Source organism: Chinchilla lanigera, unplaced genomic scaffold (assembly GCF_000276665.1).
Source record: "Chinchilla lanigera isolate Chin_1 unplaced genomic scaffold, ChiLan1.0 scaffold00002, whole genome shotgun sequence".
NCBI classification, from domain to species: Eukaryota; Metazoa; Chordata; class Mammalia; order Rodentia; family Chinchillidae; genus Chinchilla; species Chinchilla lanigera.
The window spans coordinates 25493122-25508167 of NW_004955403.1; the positions used below are offsets into that span (position 1 = coordinate 25493122).

Here is a 15046-nt window from a genome sequence, read left to right on the forward strand (position 1 = left end):
TCAAATCAACGCTACTAACCACTTTCCCATTTCCCAGTTTACTAATATAGTAATTTGATTTCCCACAGGATGTTAGAAGTCGTTTCTCTGTGTATACTAAGCCAGTAGTTTCTGTGGAAAAATGTGCATAGATAAGTACAGAAATGTTTATTTCCACACATCATTATAATGGAAAATTTTGGACATTATCACTGGTAGTAGAGTTAAATAACTGATATATTTATAAAGGGTTTCTACATTTATTTCTACATAATTTATTACAAATAATGAATTACAACAACACTTTCTAATATGAAAAGCTGTTCATCATCTAGTACTGGAATTAAGTGAGAGACAAAAAGTGTCTTTGATGATCCCATTTTTGTGGATCTCTTCCAAATAATACTAATCCACAACACACAAGGGCATAAAAAAGAGCAGGACACACATTCACTGCCAACAGTGGTCATCTCTGGGGACTGGGATTCTAAGGGGAACTTACATTGTTTGCTTTATATAGTTCTGCAGTATTGGATTTACAATAGGCATGTGTTACATGAACTTAAAACTTCTAAAAACTTTTCAGGAAAAGTACATTGAACTTATTTTAAAACTGAAAGTAAAAATCCAGTGGCACTTTTAGGAAAGATGAGATTTACAAAATTATTTATTCAGTAAGTATACATACAATATATAGAGTCACACTGCTTCATGGACTGGAACTCCAAGGACCCTACAAGGGGGTACCCTGGGTTCTTTGCTAAAAACCACCTCCTGCAATAACTTCTGATGTTTTCATCACAAAAATTCCTTTTCCAACTTTGTCTACTATTCCACCTTTACCTCCCCTTTTGAAAGATGTTGTCTATAAAAGCAGCCTGTATAAGGAACAATTTTCTCTTGATTACGTTGTCATTGGTGGGATCATTACTCAGAGCTTGTGAATTTATGTAATTCAAGTTCAGAGGGGACAACTGTGATATGTTAGTTACTTAGTAAAGTCCTATCTTTAATAAATTGATGATTTTTCATTAGGTCTCAGATAAGGAAGTACTGCCTGGTATATACAGAGAAATGCCTTCTAACACACTGTGGTACATCAAATTACTACACTGGTAAGCATACTAAAATATTGCTGCTATTTCAATTCTTGATAAATTACAAGAATAAATCAATCCTAAAACACCCATTTGCTGTGTGACTCAAAAGAGATCAAGAGAAACCAGAGAAGGAACATGTACATGCAGGGTCATATGCAGGTAAAAACAAGTGACCCAATTCTCTTACTCAGAAATGTATTTTATCAGATCAGAAATACAACAGGCTCCTAGGATCCTGTACTCATCTCTGGGGACTGGGATTCTAAGGGGAACTTACATTGTTTGCTTTATATAGTTCTGCAGTATTGGATTTACAATAGGCATGTGTTACATGAACTTAAAACTTCTAAAAACTTTTCAGGAAAAGTACATTGAACTTCCATATGTCATTGAACTTCCAACAGTCTTCCGTTGCCTTCCATATGAATGCTGTGGAGATTTCTTTTATACTTTGTAAACTATTCCAACAGTTCTTCTAGGTAGCCTAATGGCTGCTGACATGTTCAACTACCAGCATTTTTGTTATGACTATAAAATTGCTTTGAAACTTGGCAGTATTTTGCCCAACATAAGATTGACCATATAACACACACAGACATTCCTTTCCCTGACAAATAAGAACATACTTCACAAAAGACTGTTTGTCCCTGTGTTTATTGCTGTACCATGTTAGCTTTCTCTTACTGTAACAAAACCCCTGAGGAAATTAAATTAAAAGAGGAAAGGTTTATTCTGGCTCATGGTTTCAGAGGTTGTAGCTCTTGATCAGCTGGCTCTGCTGTTTAGAGGCTATGGTGAACATCACAGCAGCGAGATGTGGTGGAGCAGAGCTGCTCACTGCATGGCCCCTGTGAAGAGGGGAGAGCAAGGGGCCAGGTCCCATATGCTTGTAGAGGGCAGCCCCAGCCTAATCTCCTCCCACGAGGTCTTGTCTGCTGAAGTTTCCGTTTCCCAACAGTGCCACTGGCTGGGGACCACGCCTTCAGCACATGAGCCTTTGGCAGACATTCCAGATCCAAATTGTAACATGTATCTCTATCTTTCTTCAAAACTCTAGGTGACAAAATATATTTCAGGATTTTTATCAGCTATTAATCAATAGCAATCAACTTTATAGGCAGTTAGATCTCAATGCCGAGTCTTCATTGTAATCATTAAGATTTATTTTGTTAAATGGGTGCATTACTATCTTAACAAAATTTTTCTGTAGATTCTAACTTTTACAAGTATTAACACTAAGTTTTTAAAAGTCTAGCACTACAGAACTTTGGCATTTTGAGAGGAATATACTCCAAGGAAGAAAAAGAAATTTCTGCTTTGTAAGTAACACAGGCTCCTAAGGATACCTCCCCCTCATACTCCAACAAGTCTTGATAAGCTGCCTGGATCATGAGAACTGGAGCTACTTCTTATGCCCCAGACTCCAGGAGGGGGAGATTAACCTTCAGTTTACATGATGGGAGCCTGAGCTGCAGAAAGGTCTGGTGATTTACTTAGTCACATTGAGAAGCCTAATGGAATAAGGAACACAATCCAGTCTTAATTTACAGTCCTCAGCTTCTTGCTCTGCTTCCTAAGGGGGTTGTATGATACACGAGAACACTAACTAAGATTCAGTTTTTATTGCAAGCTACAAAAGAGACTTTCAACCACAAAGGAAGAGGGTTATAGAGTGTGACCCTGAGACCTGACAGCTTTCCCTGACAAGAGAGGCAGATCCAGTATCTATTGCTGGCTTCAGTTCACTGCTTTTCTGGGAGCCATATTTTTTATGGCAATTGGCAGGCTCTTTGCTCATCATTAGGCACTTTATGATCATCCTGCTGAAAATATCACAAATCCCAACACTGTGGGGAGACGGTGAAATGAAAGGGCAGTGTGTGCGTGCGCGCATGCTGGGGTGTGTGCGTGCATGCTGGGGTACCACATGTATATTAACAAGCAGATGTGGAAGTGAAGAGGAAAGACATAAGCAATGGACAAAAACAATGTATCCCCAGAGTTGGTAAAAATAAAGATAAAAGCCTTTTGTGTTTAGGAAATCAAATCATTTTTAAAGCTGTCTAAATGCACTTTGTTTTGTGATCTCTGTTACTGTAGATTGATGTAAAACTCAGGAGCAAGAAGCAAGCAAAGGTGGAGGGGCAGTGGGCATGGGACCCACTATGATTTGAATGCCTGCCCCTCCAACACACATGTAACAACACGAGAGCTGCCACCTCTCAGGGATGATTAGGCCATGGCAGGGTTAGTGCTGCAGGGCTTTGGGAGTGGGCTCTGTATGGTGCCCTTCTCTCCTCTGCCATGGGATGATGCCTCAGTTTATCTCAGGCTCTGCCACTGTTACAGGAGAAAGCTCCTTAGGGTCTACTCCCTCGTCATCTTGGTGTATAAAATGGTTTTGAAAGCAACTAAATGCTGATTCATTGGGTAATACAGATCAGAAGTCCTCTATGCACTATAACTTTATTTCTAATCAGTGCAATCTATAGAAGGAGGATTATAATCATTAGAAGCCAGAACATGTAATGTATCATTTAGTGACTAAACAACTACATATTCATATCAAACAAAGTACTACTTTATGAAAGAAAAAGTGCCTTCCTCTCTACCCTCAAGATAGGTTCTCACTATGTTGCCTAGGTTGACCTCAAATTCCTGATCATAAGCAATCTTCCTGCTTCAGCCTCCCAATGTAGCTGTAAATACAGGCATGTGCTGTGATGCCCAGCTCAGTGTCACTCTTTTAAGACAATTTCAAATGAATCCTGTTTATATCCTGCACTGGACAAAAGAGATCTCGGCCCTCAAATCCTTGCAATTCTTAGTTTAAACTGGCAAGGCCCATGATCTTCAAAGCGTCCTTGGGCAGTTCTGAGTTCCAGTGACCAGTTTTTGCCTCATATAAGTGGTCACAGCCATGTGGGTAATAGAAGGCCTGTTCTGTGAGCAAAATGTGGCATAAGGTAACTCCTCTCAAGGCCAACTACACTTGACTTTGAACAGAACTGTGTTGAGCTTTTAAAGAATCAAAAACTCCAGGTTGTTACAGCTGCACCTTTATGGAGACATTGGTTCTTAGGCAGACTCTGGAAATGACAGCAACAATCAGGTATTTTAGTTGGAACCTACTTTTAGATGCTACCTTATAATACAGATAATCAAAATACTAATAATTAGGAGATAAAAAGGGAAAATACTACCGACATCATACAAATATTTGCACTATGTGATACAGAAGACAGTTTTCAAAGAGGATACTTACAAGGCATTTAGCACAACTTCATATTATGTTTGAAAAATCTGCCTCACATTCCTATGGTTCTATCTGTCACTAAGAACATCACGATAGGCTGTTATGATAGGCAGGAAAATAAAAAAAAAAAAACCACATACAAGGAGCCTCAGGAATCCTGGCACCCTGGGAAGAGTGAATCGGCCACTTTAGCTCTATCATTGCCGTTGTTTTCCCCGATCATGGCCATGAACATCTCATGAGATGCTGGTAACAGAACAGCATAAAATTCCCACTTCAGAACAGTCTAGTGGAAGACTAGATAGAGGGTCAAGTACAAAACTGTCATACACAAAAATTCTGAGGGACTATTCACTGTTTGATCTGACATTTCCTGAATTTATCTCAGATCCACCAAAGCAAAGGCTGGACTATACTAGAGTCAGGCCTAACCATTAAGGCAGGCAGGACTTTCCTGTGACCAAGCTATCCTGGGGCTACCGACAGGTATCACTGTCTATGTTGTATTTACGTACTCACTAGTAAGTAAAATGATTTGATCTAGAGGTGGGCAGGGGACAAGCAAAACTACAACAGGAAAAAAACCATTGCTCAATAAGATCTGCAGCTTTAATGAGGCTCGGGAGATTTTCACCAAGGTCAGGTGGACCATCTCCTACAAGGCACTGTAGTATGGAAAGAAGCAAAGGTGGCCTCACGTTTGCTTGGGAGTTTACACGTAGGCACAAGCACCACAGGGGTTGAAGAGAATGTATGTGCATTAAGAGATCTGTGTTTTGCTTTTTACAGGGAAAACGTCTGCTTAAGTTTTTGCATTAAGAAGTTGTTGGGTCCTTCCTATTTGAGCAGGTTCTTTTCCCTTTCACAATAACTATTGTACCTTTCAGATTTTATTTACTCTTTCAGGTTCTTACAGTAGGGAGGAAATACGATGTTTGCACATATGAATCTGATTTATTATATCTAATGGACTGAGCAACTTCACTGAAGATAACAGCATACAATATAGCAATAATTGTGAATTTCTATTATTTTGTCTTGAAGTCATGTATCATTTTTGATGTTTTTGTGTCATTTTGATTTTGTCTTCATTGTTTTGTCAGTTTTTTTTTTAATTTTTAAAATAAAATTTAAAAAAAGGAAGTAGTTGGGATTTATAGACCTTCCACTTTCCATGTATTTATAGTAAGGGCAAATCTAGTAGGAGTTATTTTAGTGTAGAAGGAAAACAAGACTCACCCAAAAAACCCTAAATTTTGAATCAGCTATCAACAATAGCCAAAATCCTACCCGAAGCCTACAAACACAATTAAAAAGCATAGAAAAACAGTATATTTATGATACTTTTACTTTGAAAGAATGCCTTAATTTTTCTTTATTTTAAAGAGAAAAGAACAAAAACAAAGACATAAACAAAATATAAAAACAATAAAAAAGATCAGAATTTCAAATGAGGTGATAGGAAATTAACAATGGTTGCTGTAATACATATTGTTATCTTCAGAGTAGTTAGCCAGATATAGGCATGTAAGATTGATCAAACAATTAAACATTAACTGTTCCTTTCAATAAACCAATAGAACTTAGTAGTATAATTACCTTAGCTATCGTGTGTGTGTATATATACACACACCTTTTTCTTTCTTTCTTTCTTTCTTTCTTTCTTTCTTTCTTTCTTTCTTTCTTTCTTTCCTTTTCTTTCTTTCTTTCTTTCCTTCTTCCCTCCCTTCCTCCCTCCTTCCCTTCCCTTCCCTTTCCTTCCTTCCTTCCTTCCTTCCTTCCTTCCTTCCATCTTTCCTTCTTTTTCTCTTTTCCCTTATACCAGTTGTTCTTCCCTTTTGAGCAGTTTCTTTCCCTTTCACAGAATCTATTGTACCTTTCAGATTTTACTTTATTCTTTCAGGTTCTTAAACTAGGGAGGAAATATGATGTTTACACATGTGAGTCTGATTTATTTCACTTATGAGTATGGTCTCTAGTTGCATTCATTTATGTACAAAAGCCTCGAGTTTATCTTTCTTTATAGCTGAGTAATACTCCACTGTATAAAAATACCATATCTTTTTTATCCATTTCTCAGTTGGTGGGTACTTGGGTTGTTTCCAAGATTTAGCTATGACAAATTACGCTGCTATGAACATGAGTACACATATATCATGGTGGTATGAGATTTTCAGAAAAATACCCAAAAGGGGATAGCTGGGTTGAATAGGACTTCTAATCCTAGTTTACTCAGGAATCTCCACACTGATTTCCACAGTGGTTTCACCATTCTACACTCCCACCAACAGTGGAGAAGTGTTCCTTTTTCTCCACAGCCCCTCCAAAATTTGTTATTGGTTGATTTCTTGATGACAGCCATTCTTTCTGGGTGAGATGGAATCTCAGTATTGTTTTAATTTGCATTTCTCAAATGACTGATGATGTTGAATGTTTTTTCATGTATTTATTCACCATTAGTATCTCTTCATTGGAGAAGTGTGTATTCATCTCAGATGCCCATTTTTGGATTGGGTCTTTAAATTTTGGGGGCCTGTTTTTTTTTTAATTCTTTATATGTTCTAGATACAAGTCCTTTGTCTGAAAGACAGTGGGCTAAAATTTTTTTCCCAATTCATAGTTTTTCTTTTTACTCTGTTGGTGATTCTTTTTGATGTGTCAAAACTTTTCAGTAAGATGACATCCTAGTTGTTGATTCTTTGAAGTATTTCCTGTGCAGTTTGGTTTCTGTTCATGAACTTTCTGCCTACCCCTATGTCTTCGAGATTCCTACCAACTTTCTCTTCCAGTAGATTTAGTATTTCTATTTTAATATTTAGATCTTTAATCCATTTTGACTTTAACTTGGTCCATGGTGATAGACGTGGGTGTAGTTTTAGTTTTTGGCATGTGGTGAGCCAGTTTTTCCAGCACCATTTATTAAAGAGGCTATCTTTCTTTCAGTGAACATGTTTGGCCCCTTTGTCAAAGATAAGGTGGCTGAGTGTGTTTGTGATTGTGGCTGCATCTTCTAGTCTGTTCCATTGATCCTCACGTCTGTTTTCTTGCCAGTACCATGCTGATTTTATCAAAGTGGCTCTGCAGTATAATCTCAAGTCAGGGATTGTGATGACTCCTGCCTTGTCTTTGTTGTCCAGCACCGCTTTTGCTATTCTGAGTCTTTTCTGGTTCCAGATGAATTTCAGGAAGATTTGCTCTACATCTGTGAGGTATACTAGTGGTATTTTGATTGGGATTGAAGAATGGCTGAATCTTATTTTTAAATCAGTATTAGAAATAATGATTGGATATGTCAAATTCCCTTTAGCTTTATTTTGTGGGAAAATGTCTAACCCTGGGGACTTGGAAGAAATCTCCCCTTTAGCCACCCATCACACATATCACCACCATACTACCTTTCTAAAGAACATCTCTTTAGCAACCTGCAGCAGCTCCCATTATTTAGGCCTTCAAGGCTCTCAGCAATTTTGTCCCAATTTACCTTATCTCCAACCAGGTAGGAGGACAGAGAATAGGTACTGGAAATGTGAGAATAAAAATATGAAGATATATTTCCTATTTCTTACGATTTTCAACTTTCATTTTCTGACACTGAAGTCCACAATCTCTCCAGTGTTAATCTCTATGCACTAGGCAGGGATCCAATGCCATCTTTTTCCACATTAATCTTTTTTTCCAGCTTCTTTGTTTCATTGTGTTACTGGGGATGGAGTCCAGGGCCTCACACACGATAAACAAGTGCTCTACCAACTGAGCCCCCTGTCAGCCCATGCCAGCTCTCTTTATTCAACAGCTCCTTCTTCACCACTGGCTGACATGACAGCTACAACACAGAGATGCTCTATATGTATATGCATTGGTTTCTGGGCTATTTCATACCATGATCAATCTCTTGATTCTTACCAATTCCACACTTGCTCAGTACTTCAGCAATTGAGTACATCCCGGTTTCTGGTAGGGCAAGTCTCCCTCTCTCATTTTTCATCTCTAAAATTATCTTATCTATTCTTCACCATCTATTCCTTCATTAACTGTATTAGTATCTATGAAAAATTGTAAGATACTTTGCTTGGAATTAGACTCTGTGGTATATTTTAGAAGAACTGACCATCTTCAACAATACTAATTCTTCCTTGATAGCAGAGATTGGCAAACTATGGCCTCATATCTGTTTTTCAAAATAAAGTTTTGCCAGGGATACAGCTTGGTGGCACAGTGCCTGCCTGGCAAGTGAGATGTCCTGAGTTCAATTGCTATTACCCAAAAATAAATAAATAGATAAATAAATAAATAAAATGAAGTTTTCTTAGAAAACTGTTGGGAGCCGTTGGAGCTGGAAATTGGTCATATGTATGAGGGCAGGACAGAGCCAGAATGCCTCCAGCAGTCAAGCTACCTCAGTCTTGAGAAAAGCATCCTGCCTGGACAATTCAGTCATTAATTGCTAGGCACCTTTGCCTCTCATGATACTAACTTTGCAAGAGTATAAATAAATGCCCCTATTATTGATGTTAGGTCCTCTTGCCCATCAGGTAAGAGGACACTCCACCTGACCCCAGCTTTTGCCTCTTGACTTTATTTTCTAAATCCCCTTGCTGTTTTCTCCCAGGGACTACCGAGAGACCACCAACCCTACAGAACACAGTCAAAGCCACTTACTTACATTTTGTTTATGGTATACTGGAAGAGTTGAGTAGTAGCAATAGAGATCATATGGTCCAAAAACACTAAAAATATTTAGTAACTGGTCCTGTACAGGAAAAGTATGCAGACTCCTGCTCTACATGACCATCGTATATTTCTCCATAAATTTAGGTGTTCTTATATTTCTCCTCATAAAGTTTTATAGTTTTCCCTATAATGAGTATCAAATTTATCACTTGATATTACTGTAAATATTAATAATGGAAGTCACACACCTGAATTTTCTGAAATGTTAGCAACTAAAGTAAAGAAACAACTCCATCAGGCCATAGAAGACATCAGATCAGAAATAATCTCTCAGGTAAAAAAGAACTGACAACTATAATGAAAGAATTGCCCAGCACTTTTAAAGAAGACATATACAAAAAATAGAGGAGCAGGGAAAAATGATGGAAACCTTGAATGAATAATATAGGACAGAATTAGAATGCAGGAAACAGATTCAAAGAGATATACAGGAAATTAAAAATTCCATTGAAAGCTGGCAAAAGCACTTGAACAAAACTGAAGGGACTTTCAGACCTTGAAGACAGCACTGCAGCTAGTAATTGTGAAAGGAACGATCTCTTAAAAATAACAAGGAGCCAGCAAATAACAGTTTAACAGCTACAAGATGATGCAAACAAAAACAATATAAGACTGTTAGGTGTCAATAAAACAGCAGGAGTCAACACATATGACAAAAAAGACTATTTTCAGAAGTAATAGCAGAAAATTTCCCAAACATGGTAAAAGAATCGCACATACAGTAAGTGAGTCATATAGAACTCCAATTAGCTATAACCAAAATAAATCTATACCCCAACATATAATAATCAAGATCACTGAAATTCAGCAAAAGAACAGAATATTAAAAGCTCTTAGAGAAAAGAAACAGATCACCTATAAAGGAAAACCAATCAGAATCACAGCAGATTTTTCAACACAAACCATCAAGTCAAGAAGAGCTTGGAGTGAAGTATTTCCTGAATGAAAACAACATCTAAGTGAAATTGATGTACCCTGCAAAAGTATCCTTCAAAATTAATGGAGAAATAAAATATTTCCATGCTAAGGAACAATGGAAGAAATTCATGAATGCCAAACCAACTCGACAAAGAGTACAAAAAGATATTCTATAAAGAGATAAAAATGACTACAGTTTCAAGAACAACAGTACAAAGGAACCATTAAGTAGAGCAAGCAATTGAATAGATGAAAAAGGAGGAACCAACAGCAAGAAAATAACATGACAAAGAAAACAATACATATCAGTTATAACCATCAATGGAAATGGTCTCAATTTATGGATCAAGAAACAAATATAACAAAATGCTGAATACAAGAAACACATTTAACTCAAAAGGAAATTTATAGACTGAAAGTCAAGGATGGAAAACAATACTCCATACAACAGGAACCCAGAAAAAAGCAGGGGTAGCTATTGTGTTTGCAGACAATGTAAACTTCAAACCAAAAATGATCAAAAGAGATAAAGAAGGTAACTATATACTTGTTAGGGGAAAAATGCAAAAGGAAGAGATAACAATCATAAATATCTATGCACCAATACAGGATGCACCAAGTATATATGACATATTTTAACAGACATAAACAACCAAATAAGCAATAATACAATCATATCAGGGGACTTTAACACCCCACTGTCACAAAGAGATAGATCAACTAGACAAAAAATCAGCAAAGAAATAACAAGACTAATGAAACATGTGAACAAATGGACTTAGTAAACCTTTACAGAGTGTTTCACCCAACAACATCAGAATACACATTCTTCTCAGCTGCACACAGGACATTCTCTAAAATTGACTGTATACTAGTCCATAGAACATGCTTAAGTAAATGCAAAGGAATTGAAATTATCCCATGAACACTATTGGACCATAGTGTAATGAAGTTGGAAATTAATGACAAAAGAAACTGCAAAAACCCCGTAAACACATGGGAATTAAATAACACCCTCCTGAACAACCAATGGGTCACAGATGAAATTAAAGAAGAAATTAAACAATATTTACAATCAAGTGAAACTGCAGACACAACTTACAGGAAGCTGTGAGATGCAATGAAAGCAGTCCTCAGAGGGAAATTTATAGCAGTTAATTCCCACATCAGGAAAACAGAACGAGTACAAATAAATAATCTTAAGCTGCACCTCAAGTGTCTAGAAAAAGAAGAGCAAGTCAAGCCCAAAGAAGGGAAGAAATTATAAAGATCAAAGCAGAAACTAATGCAAGGGAGACTAAGAAACAATACAAAGAATTAATGAATCAAAGAGTTGGTTCTTTGAAAGAATAAATAAAATTGATATACCCCTAGCCAACCTTATCAAAAAAGGAAAGAAAAAGCTCAAATTCATGCAATAAGGAATAAAAAGGATGAAAACACTACAGATCCTGTAGAAATTCAGAAGATTATCAACACCGACTTCGAAAATCTTACTCTCATAGAATGGAAAACACAGAGGAAATGGACAGATATCTAGATATATATGAATTACCAAAGTTGAATCAAGAAGATATAAAAATCCTGAATAATTCAATATCAGCCAACAAAATTGAAAATGTAATAAAAACCTCACCAACAAAGAAAAGCTCAGGTCCTGATGGATTCATGGCTGAATTCTACAAGAAATTTAGAGATGATCTAATGACAATTCTTCTCAAATTCTTTAATGAAATTGAAAGAGAAGGAATTCTCCCTAATTCATTCCTGGAGGCAAGTATTATCCTGATACCAAACCAGAGAAAGACCCAACCAAAAAGAGAACTACAGGCAAATCTCCCTAATGAACATAGTAGCAAAAATTCTCAATAAAGTATTAGCAAACAGAATGAAGCACGATAAAGTATTAGCAAACAGAATGCAGCAAATCATCAAGAAGACTATACATCAAAACCAAGTGGGATTCGTCCCAGGGATGCAGGGATGGGTTCAATATATGCAAATCAGTTAATGTAATATACCATATCAATACAGCCAAAGACAAAAATATCACATGATCATCTCAATAGATGGAGAAAAAGCTTTTGATAAAGTCCAAAACTCATTCATGATTAAAACGCTACAGAAAATCAGATGAGATGGTCTTTACTCACTCTGATAAAAGCCATCTATGACAAACCAACAGCCAACATCATACTAAATGAACAAAAACTGAAAGCTTTCACTTTAAAATCAGGAACAAGTCAAGGATGTCCACTGTCACCACTCCTATTCAATATAGTGCTGGAAACATTAGCCAGAACAATTAGACAAGAGAGAGAAATAAAAAGAATAAGGATAGAAAAGGAAGAAGTGAAATTGTTATTATTCGCAGATGACATGATACGCTACACTGAAGACCCCAAAACCTCCATGAAAAGACTTGTAGATTTAATAACTAAATTGAGTAGCATAGCTAGATACAAAGTGAACACTCAAAAATCAATAGCATTCCTGTACACAAACAACAAACACACTGAGAGAGAAATTAGGGAAACCATACCTTTCACAATAGCATACAAAAAATGAAACACTTACAAATCAATCTAAAGAAGGAAGTAAAAGATTTATATAGTGAAAATTATAGTAGTCTGAAAGAAGAGATTGAAGAAGATTTAGGAAAATGGAAAGATATTCCTTGCTCATGTAAAGGAAGAACCAGCATTGTGAAAATGGCCATACTCCCCAAATTGTTGTACAGATTCAATGCAATCCCAATTAAAATACCATTAGTATACTTCATAGATCTAGAGAAAATATTCCTGAAATTCATCTAGAACCAGAAGAGACCTAGAATAGCAAAAGCAATGCTGGACAACAAAGGCAAGGCAGGAGTCATCACAATCCCTGACTTGAGATTATACTGCAAAGCTACTGTGACAAAATCAGCATGGTATTGGCAAAAAAAAACCAGAACTGAGATCAATGGAACAGATTAGAAGATGCAGACACAACTACAAACACACTTAGCCACTTATCTTTGACAAAGGGGCCAAACATGTTCATTGGAAGAAAGATAGCCTCTTTAATAAATGGTGCTGAAAAAACTGGCTCTCCACATACCAAAGACTAAAACTACACCCACATCTATTACCATGCACCAAAGTAAAATCAAAATGGATTAAAGATCTAAATATTAAAATGGAAATACTAAATCTACTGGAATAGAAAGTAGGTAGAAATCTTGAAGATGTAACGGTAGGTAGAGAGTTCATGAACAAAAACCAAATTGCACAGCAAATACTTCAAAGAATCAACAACTGGGATCACATCTTATTTAAAAGTTTTGGCACATCAAAAGGAATCACTAATATAGTAAAAAGAAAACCCATGAACTGGGAAAAAATTTTAGCCCACTGTCTTTCAGACAAAGGACTTCTATCCAGAACATATAAAGAATTTTAAAAAATCAGGCCCCAAAAATTCAAAGACTCAGTCCAAAAATGGGCATCTGAAATGAACACACACGTCTCAGATGAAGAAATACAAATGGCAAATAAGTATGTGAAAAAATGTTCCACATCATCAGTCATTCAAGAAGTGCAAATTAAAACAACACTGAGATTTCATCTCACCCAGAAAGAATGGCTGTCATCAAGAAATCAACCAATAACAAATTTTGGAGGGGCTGTGGGGGAAAAGGAACCCTTCTCCACTGTTGGTGCGAAGGTAACTGGTGAAACCACTGTGGAGATCAGTGTGGAGATTCCTCAGTAAACTAGGATTAGAAGTCCCACTTAACCCATCTATTTCCCTTCTGGGTATTTCCAGAAGAACTAAAAATATCATACCACAGTGATATATGTGCACCCATGTTCACAGCAACACAATTTGTCATAGCTATATCTTGGAAACAACCCAAATGCCCATCAACTGAGGAATGGATAAAAAAAAATGTGGTATTTTTATACAAGGGAGTATTACTCAGTTGTAAAGAAAGATAAACTCGAGGCTTTTGTAGGTAAATGAATGCAACTAGGGACCATACTCATAAGTGAAATAAATCAGACCTGCATGTGTAAACATTGTATTGCCTCCATAGCGTAAGAACCTGAAAGAGTAAAATAAAATCTGAAAGGTACAATAGATATTGTGAAAGAGAAAGAAAATGCTTAAAGGGAAGGAACAACCAGGATGGGGGAAAGAAGAAAAGAAAGAAAGAATGAAAGGAAAAAAATATATATGTATATACATGGATAGCTGTGATAATTATACTGCTGATGTCTATTGGTTTACTGAAAGGAACAGTTAATGCTAGAATTTTTTTTGGCCAACTTTGCATGCTTCTATCTGGTAATCTAAACAACTTATTTGAAGACAGCAATATCCAATATAACAACCATTATTGAATTCCTACCATCTTGTTTAGTGAAGCTCTGTATAGTTTCTAATTTTTTAAAAATTATTTTTAACCTATTTAATTGATCAATCTTGCATTCTCACATCTGGTAATCTGAGCAACTTCACTGAAGATAATAATACATAACAACCATTATTAATTTCCTATTATCTTGTTTTGAATTTCTGTATCATTTTTATTATTGTGTTGTTTTTGTCTTTGTTGTTATTTTGTTACTTTTTTTGTCTTTAAAATAAAAAAAGGAAAAAACAAGAAAAAAAAAGTGTCTGATTATCCTGTATTCATTGCTTTGTTAAATATAGGGTTACAATTCAACTCCAGGCTGGACAAACATCTCCATTTTCTATAAAGTGTCTTTTCTTGGAGGTGGCACAGGAAAGAGGTAGGTTTTTCTGTTTTCTTTTTTTTTCTTGCCTAAAATTTCTCTAAATATTATTGATATCAGCCTGATTCTTGAAACTCATTAAATTCTGAGTTCTGTGCACTCTTAGGAGCACTAGATAGCCGAAAGATTTAAATGTTCCCAGCAGTACCACAATTAGAAGATTAAAAGATTACTATGAGCTAAAAGAGAAAAGCTTGCATTATGGACAGTATCTTCTTCTTAGTTCAAGAAAGTGTCCACTGTCTTCCAGCTTCCCACCCAAAGGGATTGAAGGAAAA

The 15046-nt window shown here is 36.3% G+C and overlaps 1 protein-coding gene across 1 annotated transcript in view; it reads right to left on the reverse strand.

The window, feature by feature from the left end:
• The window catches only part of Wwc2 (WW and C2 domain containing 2), a 119812-nt gene that overhangs the window by 10521 nt on the left and 94245 nt on the right, over nucleotides 1–15046 (reverse strand). The window lies entirely within an intron of this gene.